Source organism: Castor canadensis, chromosome 3 (assembly GCF_047511655.1).
Source record: "Castor canadensis chromosome 3, mCasCan1.hap1v2, whole genome shotgun sequence".
Lineage (NCBI taxonomy): Eukaryota > Metazoa > Chordata > Mammalia > Rodentia > Castoridae > Castor > Castor canadensis.
Window position 1 is genome coordinate 121498219 of NC_133388.1, and position 12341 is coordinate 121510559.

At 40.5% G+C, this 12341-nt stretch overlaps 1 protein-coding gene and 1 pseudogene across 4 annotated transcripts in view; one reads left to right on the forward strand and one right to left on the reverse strand.

Annotated features, from left to right (window-relative positions):
• Sgk3 (serum/glucocorticoid regulated kinase family member 3) overlaps positions 1–12341 on the reverse strand; it is a 153091-nt gene that overhangs the window by 86613 nt on the left and 54137 nt on the right. The gene's annotated exons all lie outside the window — the stretch shown is intronic.
• LOC141421435 (histone H3.3A-like) lies at positions 3525–5158 on the forward strand (annotated as a pseudogene).

Here is a 12341-nt window from a genome sequence, read left to right on the forward strand (position 1 = left end):
TAAACTGATGGAAGGTATGGAGGATTCTAACATATTAGTCATACTGTATCCCTCAAACTGTGGTAGCTATGTAAGTTTTGTTACTCTTTACATTATACACATTTACTACTAATGTTCTCTATATTTTGTTTATTAATATTTTTTAAAAGTAAATCTTTTAATAAAGTATAAATAATTGAATAAAGTATCTAATAGAGCTATATCATTTTATCATAATGGTTTAGGTCAGTAGCTCACATTTGTAATCTTAGTGACTTGGGAGGCTGAGATCAGGAGGATCGTGGTTTCAGAACAGCACGGGAAAATAGTTTGTAAGACCCCATCTCCGAAATACTCAGGGCAAAGTGGACTGAAGGTGTGGCTTAGGTGATAGAGTGCCTAGTTTTGCAATCATGAAGTCCTGACTGGTGGAATGGCTCAAGTGGTAGACTGCCTACCTACCTAGCAAGTGCAAGGTCCCAAGTTCAAACCCCAGTCCCACCAAAAGAATAATAATAATTAAGAGAGTTCCAAATGTAAGAAACTCAAGTTAGTACTATAGTAACTTTTTTATGATGAAACAAATCAAATGTCCATTTGACTATATGTTGACAAAAGTGAATTGCAAACGTATATGAAGGAATGATTTTCTCAGTAATTTTCTAAATGGGCCCATCCCTTAAACCCTTCACGTTTGCTTCACTTTCCTCCCCTACTGGCATTCATACAGTTAGACAATGTAGTGAGAGCATCACAGGAAATAATTTGAATAGAGAACTCACAAGTCCCTAATGGCCAACTCTGACATGATAGGTTTCAAATTGATGAGTCCCCTCTCTCTGTAAAAGTAATTCAGACAAATTGATGACAATAGATGTAGGCAGTTTTCAGAATTAAAATTGATGCTCCTTCTACTTGTCAGGGGTTATTGATCTCCACATCAGAGGTGCCAGAGGGAAATGGAGTCAGCCCTGCAAGGCTGGTCCTGTGGGTCCCTGGCCCGCCAGCCGGTGAGCAGTAAGTGAGGCCTCTGAGGATGTGATGCTGCTGCAGTGATGGCAGGATGAGCTCAGCATTAACATAAGAAGGGAGAATTTATCAAAGCTTGACATATTTATAAATTCCCCCAGGTAGCTCTCCAAGTCTGAGTAGCCTAGCAAACAATTATTTAAAAATCTGGAGTTCCCTCCAGCAATTCAGAGTTGTTTTAAAAGGTTGCTAACTCAGCACAGACAGGGATCAGTTCTTTAGAAGTCTCAGAGCATAAACAAATACTACTTCAGTGGTAGTATTTTTTAAATTTACTAAAACTATTTTCAAATTAAATTTTCTAAGAAGGAGAAGGCTTTAGATTGCAGTATATAACTCTCTACTGGTAGTTTTAACTCAGCAGAACATCGTGAGAGGCAGGAGGAAAGGACCCTGTTAAATGCTTCACATAACCTCAATGAAAAGAGCCAGACATGGTGCAGAGGACCTTACAGGCATTACCTCAAGTAAGTTCTACAAGGAAAGCCTTGTATTCTGTGTTTGACAAATGCAGAAAGTGTGCATTAAGAAACTTGTTCAACTTCATGTAGTTAGTACATGAATTCCAGGGCTTGTACATGAATGCAAGCCGAGGCCCAGCCAACACTACTGCCTGTGTTCATTTTTAATAAACATTTCAACAGACTGAAAAAAAAAAAACCAACTGCTAAATTGCTAAAAGTCTGAAAACTAAGCCAATTTTTAGCTTTATATTAAAATGACACACATATGAAAAGCTTTAAAAACAATCACCCAGCAGAGAATTCTTCTGTAATACAATACCACATCAGATCTTACCTGCTGCAACTCTCCTGAGTCTACCCTGGGCTTTCTAAAAGAGGCATTCTGTGCTGAATAGTCAGAAAACAGTGGCTGTTTAAACTATGTGAAGGTGGTCTTCTTTTGTGTGTCTTTTCTTTTTTGGTGCTGGGGATCAAACCCAGATCCTCGCACATGCTAAACAAGAGCCCTAACCACTGACCTACCTGCCAGCCCAAGATAGTCTTTTATTTGTAGGTGACTAAGCTGTCAGAAGTTTTACAGAAGTGACTGAGATGGAAAGACTATGGTCATATGTTTGAAAAGAAAACAAAAATTTAAATGAGGTTAGAAAAATAAACAGTCTATTTTAAAAATAAACCTCACACCTTAATAGCATGAGAACTCACAATATTCCCCAACCACATTTGGGATGCTTCGTGTTATGAATTGTCTCCTGATGTCACAACTTTGGATGTTTGAGTTGGCCATGAAAGACCAATGAATACTGGCCTGTCAAAATCTAAAACTTCAAGGATAAAAAAAAAACAAACCCTGCTTTTTTTGAACCGGGAAACCCTAAAAAGTAATATGAAAGTAGCATACCAAAGAATATTTCCGCAAAGATTTCATCTTTGTAAATGTATTAACGTTGACTGATTAGGTCCCGTTATGGTTTGTATATGAGTGTCTCCCAAAAAGCTTCAAATATTGAAGGCTTGTTCCCTGATGCAAATGATGTTCAAAGGTGGGGCTTTGGATCATGACTTACCCACTGGTGGATTCAAAATTTGAAGAGACTATTGGGAGGTGGCAGAACTGTGGAAGGTGGGGCTTAGTTTTGTGTTGTGCTGTAGGAGGTAACTTTGCTCCACCACCCACCCTTCCACCACGATGTTCTGCCTCACCCTGGCCCAAAAACAACAGAGCCAGCTGACCATGGTCCAAAACCTCTGAAACCATGAGCCAAGATAAATCTTTCTTCCTTTTAAATTGTTTTTCACAGGTTTTTGTCACCATAATGGAAAAGTCTGACTAACCCAGGTCTCAACATCCCGAGTAAAGAAACAGCACATTCCCTCCATTTTTAGTGCACTTCATGGAGAAATCTGTCTAGTGAAAGTTTAGGGAAGGAATTTTTTTTTTTTTTTTTTTTTGGTGGTGGTACTTTGGTTTGAATTCAGGGCCTTGAACTTGATAGGCAGGTGCTCTGCCGCTTGAGCCACACACCCTTTTTGCTTTAATCATTTTTCAGGTAGGATCTCACATTTTTTGCAGGCTTGGACCACAATGCTCCTACATACACTTCTAGCGCAGCTGAGATGACAGGTGTACCCCACCATGCCCAGAGTTTTCAGTTTAGATGGGGTCTTGCTAAGTTTTTATCTTAACTGGCCTCAAACCCAATCTCTACCTCCCAAGCAGCTGGGATTGCAGTAATGAGCCACCACACTTGCCTGAGAAGGACTTCTTGTTTTAAAATGCTGCCACAAAGATGTTTCACCCTTTCTTTCTTGCAGAATCTCTACCCCCAAAAAAAACAAAAACAGAAAACAAAATAGAAAAGGCAAAGTACACACTATCTGAAGGCAGCCAATGGAGGAGTAGGAAAGAGGGAGAGGGCAGAAGAAACTCAAGGGCCTGCAAAAAGTATGGACACCAGGCAGGCATGAGCTGAGCTAACCTGCTGGATTGGGGAATTTGGCAGTACAGGCAAGAGGCTGTTCCTTCGGAAATACTGAATGGTCCTGGAGTAAATGGTTGCTACTGCAGCAGCCATCTGGATGGTCCATCAAACAGGATGGCTCACCTTTGATGAGCCTGCTATGGCTCGAATGTTTGTGTCTACGCCACATCTCATGTTGAAACGTAATTCCCCACACAAGAGTGTTGGGAACTGGTTAGGTCATAAGGCTGCTGCCCTCATGAATGGACTAATGCTGCTATGAAAAGTCCTTCTACTCTGCCGTGTGATCAACAGTGTTCTGGGGCTGAGGATGTAGCTCAGTGGTAGAGTGCTTACCTAGCATGTGTTCAATCCCCAACACTAGAAAAAGGGAAAAAAGAAAACATTGTGATAACCAGGCATGGTAGTACGTGCCTATAATCCCAGAATGCAGGAGCCTGAGGCAGAAGGACCTGAGTTTGAGAACAGCTGGAGCTAGTGAGACTTTGTTCCAAACAACAATAAAGCAAACAGTGCTGCTCTCCTCCAGGGGAGACAGTGCTCAAGATGCTATCTTAGTAGCAGAGACCAGCTGCCAGCGCCTTCTTGAACTTCCCAGTGTCTAGAACTGCGACAAATCTTTGTTCTCTATAAATTACCAGTTACCATCACTCTGTTACAGAAGCACAAAACCGACTAAGACAAAGTACCACCCAGATACACAAAACTTTCACTCTGTTTTTAATGTCTGTTTTTCAGAGTCTCACTCGTAAATAATCACCAGGCACTTGAGGAAAACCACCAGAAAGAATTAAACCAGTAACAACAACAACAAAAAAGAAACAGCCGCCGCCGCTCTCCAACGCCAGCGCGGCGTCTGGCTGGCTGAGCCAGCGGAAGGAGAAGGCGTGAGTCAGGAGCCCCCTGTCCCGTGCCTCCTACTACGCAGCCCGCCCGCCAATCCGCCCGCGCTAAAGCGCCCAGGACACAACTGGCTACAAAAGCCGCTCGCAAGAGCGCGCCCTCTACCGGAGGGGTGAAGAAACCGCATCGATCCGGGCCTGGTATTGCGGCGCTCCGGGGAAATTGACGCTATCAGAAGTCCACCGAACTTCTGACTCGCAAACTCTCCTTCCAGCGTCTGGTGTGAGAAATTGCGCAGGACTTCAAAACAGATCTGCGCTTCCAGAGCGCAGCTATTGGTGCTTTGCAGGACGCGAGTGAGGCCTATCTGGTTGGCCCTTTTTAAAGATACCAACCTGTGTGCTATCCATGCCAAACGTGTGACAATTATGCCAAAAGACATCCAGCTAGCACGCCGCATACGTGGAGAGAGTGCTTAAGAACCACCAGGATGGGAAACATTTCATTCTTTAAACAATTTTTTTTCTCTTCTTCCTGTTATTGGTACTTCTGAATGTTAGATTTTTTTTTCCTGTGGGGTCAAAAGGTACCTAGGTATATGATTGCAAGTGGAAAAACGGGACAGAAATCAGGTAGTGGCAGTTTTTCCATTTTCATTTGTGTGTGGAGTTTTAATATAAATGCGGGGATGTAAAGCATTAATGCAAGTCAGATGTTTCAGTGAACAAGTTTCAGCAGTTCAACTTTATAACAATTATAAATAAACCTGTTGAATTTTTCTGGATGATGCCAGCATTTGGATTTTTAAAAAATAAGTAAATTTCTTATTGACGGCAACTAAAAAAAAATTAAATAAACTAGAATAAATAAAAACAGGAGACAAAAAGTTAAGAATAGGCAAAAGTGTTTATCTTAAAAAAAAGAAAAACTCTTAGAGTGATAGAAGATGTATGTGTGAAACAAGGACAAGAGAGTTTTACAATGAAATAATAAAAAACCACAAAGAGAATAAGAACTCTTAGAAACTAATAATGAAAGCTGAAGCAAAAGGAAATGCAATAGAAATTACGGACGGTTGAAGAAGTCTTGCAGAAAATACAACAAAAATACCAAAAGGTGGGCAACAGGAATAAAAGCAGATAAAATTAGAGGACCAATCCAAAAGTCTCAACATGCAACTAATTGAAGAGGTAGAGAGAAAATTCTTTCTTGGGTAATTTCATACAATGGTGAGGATACAATTATCAAAGAAATAATAAATTTTCCAAGAAATAAACAACAAATTCTCTATTGAAAAGGTTCATTGAGTACCCGACACAGTGGTGAATAAAGGCTCTCCCTCACAAGGCAGAAATTTTTTAATGTAAAATATAATGAAGGGGTGAACTTGTTTAAAGTACACTATACACATGTACATAACTATCACAATGAAATCCTCTTATATTATTAATGCATGCTAAGTCAAAAATAAAATATTTTTTAAAGGAAGATCACAGTCCAGGCCAGTGCATGAGACCCTATATGAAAAATAGAAAGAACTAGGAGTATGGTTCAAGTGGTAGAGTACATGCTTGGCAAGTGTGAAGCCCTGAGTTCAAACCCCAGTACTGCCAAAAAATAGGAAGAAGAGACTTATGGAGTAGAAAATTGGTAGACTACATTTTTTTCTTTTTTGGCATTATTGGGGGCCTTGAGCTTGCTAGACAGGTGCCAGCCCTGAAGTGGAGAATTAGAAGAGGCAGGCAGGATGGCAAGAACACTAGAAACTTTATAGAAATAGTATTTGAATGAGCTTTCAAGAAAGGATCGTATTTGACAGGCAATGAATGGAAAGAAGGCTGTTACAGGAAAAGGGAAGGTAAGTTAAAGCTCAAATGCAGGAAAACAAAGGAGGGGCTAAAGAGAAAAGGCTAAGTCTAGATGGAGAGGAGTAGAAAATAGAGACAGCTGGGTTGAAGGCTAATCACAAGAGTCTTGACAACAAGGCCAAGGAGTCTGATACTAATCTTGATAACAACGGAGATCCAAGGAGTGGTTGTGTACTGTTGTGCCAGCAAACCACAGTGATCATCTCACGATGATTCACTCATGAATTCTATGCATAAACTTAAAACATAGCCAGAAATTAAGCTGAGTGGTCAGTGAACCAATAGAAGTTCCTTTTCTTCATTTGGATTTTTTTCTAAGTCTTCTGAAAGAAAAGGGAGTTCATTTGAATAGTTCAGACCCTGAGAAGAGCAAGCACATCCCTGATGGAGATATTCTTTATTTCTTTCATGATCAATACAGTGATTCAGACAGCTTCTTGTACTTCTCTCACTTTCTTGAGTATACAAGGCTCCCTTCCCACTAGGCTTTTGCACTTGCTGGTCCTTCAACTGTATTGCACTTCCTGACAACTGACATGAAGCTAGATGTCACCAAGCCTGGGGGAACTCCCTCCCCCCATCCCACAGCTTGGGTTATAAGCCTTTGCTGTGGGCTCCTGGGGCACTTCCCCAATCCCAACACTTTTTACCCTAGATTATGATTATTTATCAGCCTTCGAAATTAAATGGATGGGATGACTCAAGTGGTAGGGTGTCTGCCTAACAAGTGTGAGGCCTTGAGTTCAAACCCAGTAATACTACCAAAAGAAAAAAAAAATTATATGGATACATGCATGAGAGTTGAAGCTGGATTGATTTTCATTATAACCAAAGTCCCATTAACTGCTACAGTGGTAGTCCACAGTGGGCACTCAGTAAATATTTAGTGAATCAAAGCTTGTATTTATGACACCATAAATACAAACATACATAACATATAATGATGCTAAAGCTTAGATTTGAAAGGTCAGAATCTGTTTTAAGCAAGAACAACCAATCCATACTCCCTCCCTACTCTGTCTATTAAGTAAACTGACCTAACTGTACAGACTGATTCTGTATAAGGGCTGCCAAAAATAGGTTAAATAGAAAAGGCAGGATGAGGAGTTTCAACTTGAACTAATAAAGAGCTATTGTGGGTTAAGAAAGGTAGGCATGCAATTCAAATAGGACGTTAAGAAGATTAGTCTCCTCTGGAATGTAGGGTATGATGGGGAAATTTTTTCCTTTTTTTTTTAAGCCTACCTTTTAAGGTATGCACAGATGACCGTGTCAACACAAGCTTGCACGCACCAGTTTAGTATTCATTAATTCAACAAACATTTTTTGAGAGCCTACTATCTTCTATGCATTGTGCTGTTTGGGTTTTGTCAGTGCTGGGGTTGAACGCAGGGCTTTGCACATATTAGGCAATCAGTCTACCACTTGAGCTATGCCCCCAGCCCCTGTTCTACTGTTATAACCAAAAGAACTCCAGAGGCTGGAGGTATAGAGCACTTACTTAACATGCTTGAAGCCCTGAGTTCCAGCCTCCGCAGAGAAAAAAAAAAAAACCTGCCACATAGTGAAAGGGATAAAAAGTGTTAAAAGCTGAGCCACAAGACTAGAGGCATGGCTCAAGTGGGAGAGTGCCTGCCTAACAAGCACAAGGCCCTGAGTTCAAACCCCAATACCACAATAAATAAGCAAATAAAAAATAAAAAATGTGTAAAAAGATCTCTTTAAAAAAAGGAAAGCTGAGCCACATTAATATGCATACATTCCTGTACAGTAAGGGAAGTCTTTTTCAGATGGAAAAGAATCCACCTAAAATGAACTTATTATTCTCAAAGAACCAAATCATTTTCTTATTCTATTCCTTGTTAGTGCTTCTTTCTCAATAAATAAGTTCAATAACAACTATGACTTCCACTTCTGAAGATGAGCAGAAGCTTGTTGAATGTGTCTCAAGTAGCCCAAGACTTCCTCATGGGCTGCAAAGTATAGACAAAGACATCTGAAAAATATAATTCGAATATAATAGTGTGTTAGGATAGAAGTATCTAGAAGTTACATCCCATAAATTGAATGGGGGAAAAGGAAATTAAAATTGGTGAAACGTGGGAGTGGCGCATCCGGAAGAGGGTAGGGAAAATGCATTTTGTTTTACACAGGTTGAATCTCAACTGCTTAAGAAATAGACTGAGAACCTCCCTCCTCCTTGGGCACTGAGGTAGGTTGTTAAGCATTATTAGACCGTTGGTAAGTGCTGTTAAAGCACTTACTGATAAGCTGTTCTTGTAAGCATCCTTTGAAAAGTTTACTTTTCCTTTAAATGTGCTGAGATATTGAGGGCTGGAAGACTTAACTCCCTAATTGACAGCTGCTAGATCCTTTCCCAGCTGCTGCCTTAAGTGAAGGACTGCCCTCTTGCAGCACCAGCTGCTTTCAACCCAGAGTTTAACAATGGCTCCAGAAGGCACTGCCTGAGCAAGCAGCTTGCACCAGACTTCTCCACCACAGCAACCACTTCCACCCAGGCGAGATGGGGAGCACTTCCTTCTCCTTGTCGCCCAGCAGAAGGCCTGTGACTGGTGACAAGGACTGCACCATGATTGGTGCAAACACGAAGATCCTTCATTTGCATGAGGGGCTGCTACCCTTGTCTTACACACACACACACACACACACACACACCTTTTCAGTCTACATAAGGCTGCTCAACTCACTTTGTGAGCAGCTGGGAGACACCCTCTTGTGCCCTCCCGCCCCAAAACTGCAATGTTAGATCCAAGCAAAGACTTCTCTCAAGTGATCTGTATTGCCTATTTTTGATTTTTATCATTTGTAGACAGCTGAGGTGGTAATGTGAAGAAGAGAAACAGTGGCAGAAACAGCGACAGTAACAAGGTGGCAAGAGTAGCAGCTAGACTGGCAAGCAGTTCCTGCTATCAGCAGGAGCAGCATCAGGACCTTCAGTGACAGATCAGGCTTGCGGTGATGTAAGAAAGCTGGAGGCGAACTGGTGGAGTGGCTCAAGTAGTAGAGTGCCTGCCTAGCAAGCATGAAGCCCTGAGTTCAAATCCCATGCCTCTAAGATAGACAAAAAGAAAGAAAGCTGCAGGCTGTCAAATGCTCCAGATGTCTCTCCCCACAAAGTGAGAGCTCTAACAAACACTTGCCACAGACTGTTCAACACTCAGAGGCACAGAAGCATGGTAACTGCAGCTGTCAGAGTCCTCCCTCCATTCAAATCCCAAGTGAGGAAGCTGAGACCCTAGAGGGCGCCACCTGCTGCTGACAGCTGTGATCTGCTGCCATTACTTACCAAAACCTGCCCAAGACCCTGACTTACTGCAGGAGCTTCTCCTCACCTACCCATGGTTTCTATCTAGATAGAACAGAAGGATCCTGGCAAGCTGGCTTGTACCTGCTGGTTTGTATGCTGCTCACTGGAGGGAGTAGCATATGAAGCCAAGTATCTAGCAGCAGGTAACTGGCATATCAGTGAAAAGGATAAAAAAAAGAGGTCAGGGTAGAAGCCATGGATCTGAGAGTCCACATAGGTAAAACAATGGAGAGTAATTTTAATTGTCCACAGAGAACTAGTGTTAACCCAAAGAAAAGACACCTGGGAATGGAACATTAGGGGAAACAGGCTTGCCACCTAATGCTTGGGTAGGGAGTCATCTCTAAAGAATCCTTTCTTTCCTATGATCCTAAACTCTTCCTTACAACTCCATAGGACATAATAAAGAAAAGGTTGGGTCATGTCTTCCTTTGAAAAAATTAACAGAGAAACAAAATTAAGACCATAAAATATAATCCACTAAGAATATTAGTAGTGGCTGGGAGTGTGACTCGGTGGAGCACTGAATGAGACCTGTGTTTGCTCTCCCGAAATGCAAGAAAAAATATTATCAATTGACATTTATTGAACGCTCACTATGTCATAAGCACTATGTTCAGTTCTTACAAGTATTCTTTATCTTAAACTTAATAACAAACTTGTGAGGTATGTCGCATTGCTATGCCTATTCTACAGGTGAAGAAACTTACTTACAAGTGATAGATGAATCATCATTTGAACTAAGGTCTGAGTAAATTTAGAGCCTCCATTCCTTTTTTTTTTTTTTGGTGGTGGGACTGGGGTTTGAACTCAGGGTTTCATGTTTGCAAAGCAAGCACTCTACTGCTTGAGTTACACCTACAGTCCATTTTGCTCTGGTTATTTTGGAGATGGGGGGGAATCTCATGAACTATTTGCCCAGGCTGGCTTCAAACCACAATCCTGCTAATCTCAGCCTCTCAAGTATGTAAGATTATAGGCATGAGCCACTGGTGCCCAGCAAGAGCCTCCATTCTTAACCATTATTTTTTAAGGATGATCTCTCACAGGTGCTGAAAATAGATTATGAGTTACCAGAACCAAACTGCTATTTGCATACATAACAATGCCTACCAATGACATCCATCCACTTGTGACCATATATTTTAAAGAGTATATTTTCTTTTTACATGTGATTACACCAATGTTTGGATAATGGTTCTATTACATGTCCCAGTCCAAAGATTCATCCTTTAATCATAAAGAAATGCCAAAATTGAAACCTGAGGTTTGCGGATATAACTCAGTGGTAAAGCATGTGCTTAGCATGTGTGAGGCCCCAGTTTCTCTCTCCAGCATAAAATAAAAATAAAAATAAATCCAGAAAACAGAACTTGAGTTTGCTGTACTTCAAGCACTGCACTGAATTCGATCTAATGAAGTGACATGTAGACATGTTCTGCCCTTGACTCCCGCTATTTCACAGATGCTGAATTTCCCCAGCACGCCTGTTCAAGCACTGTTCACCTCATTTCTCATTTGTGTACTATATGATGGTTGTGTCAATGGTTGTGCTGACATACAGACTTTTTCCTGTCAGTGTTCCCTAAATAATGAAGTATAACCACCATATACGTCACATTCATATTGCATCAAGTATTGTAATTTAGAGATGATTTAAAGTGTATGGGAAGGTGTGTAGGTTATATGCAAATACTATGCCATTTAAAAAATTTTTATTACATTGTTTTTATACTGAGGGTACATTGTGACATTTACAAAAGTGTTTACAATGTATCTTAGTCAAATTCACCTCCTCCATCATTTTCCTTTAGCCCCCCTTCCCATTCTTAGAATACTTTCAACAGGTCTCATTTTTCCATTTTCTTTCATGGCTACATAATATTTCCATCATATTCACCCTCTACACCCTTTCCTTACATCCTTCCCCTCCCACAGGTACCAACATACTATGCCATTTTATATGAGGAACTTGAGCTCTTGGGTTTTAGTAGCCACAAGGGGTCCTGAAACCAATTCCCTTTGGATACCCAGGGACAACTGTATACACCATCCTTTTCATGAAGGATTTGAAAATCTCATTTTATGCCTGACAGATCCTTCTACTTCTGAACATACTTACACAATAGATGATGATGACTCATAACCACTAGTCCTTACTTAAATTTGTATTTCACAATTTGTTTTCCACTTTTCCCTCTTTTTAAAAACCAAAATGTGTGCATAACAGTACACATGGAACTAAGATAAATGAACACTTATAGCAGGAGCTTGAGAAAACACCTGCTACATTTGGATTGTTTGCCTCTGGTTCTCCCAGGAAACCTCAAACAGATATGGAAAGTATATTCTTGGGATTTTATTGTTGTTGTTTGAGACAGGGTTTCCTATGTATCCCTGGCTGGCCTCAGACTCACAATTCCCCTACCTCAGCAGTGCATCACCATGCATGACTTTAAAGTGTATTCTTTTAATAAAAGTAGAAAAAAATTGGTTCTGACAGCTTTAACAATTTTTAAATAAAGTTTACTACCGAATAGAATTTCATCTACCATTATTTGATGCCACACATTGACTTCCTTTAAAAGCAAAGATGATGCTACAGCCAGAAAGAAGTAAAAAAAAACTTAAAAAAAAAAGCAAAGATGGTTGACCATGCTGATCCATCTCTAAGTTATATCATATATCAGTTCAAAATGGTAAAAATGGTCCTACAATTTACATTACTGCTAGCTTTTTACTGGAAATCATGCAGAGCCTGAAATCAAATATAATAAAGAGCAGCGATGGTTTCTCCAACAGCTTTGGACTATGAGAGCCACATTTCCAAACTCCTTCTTACTGGGAT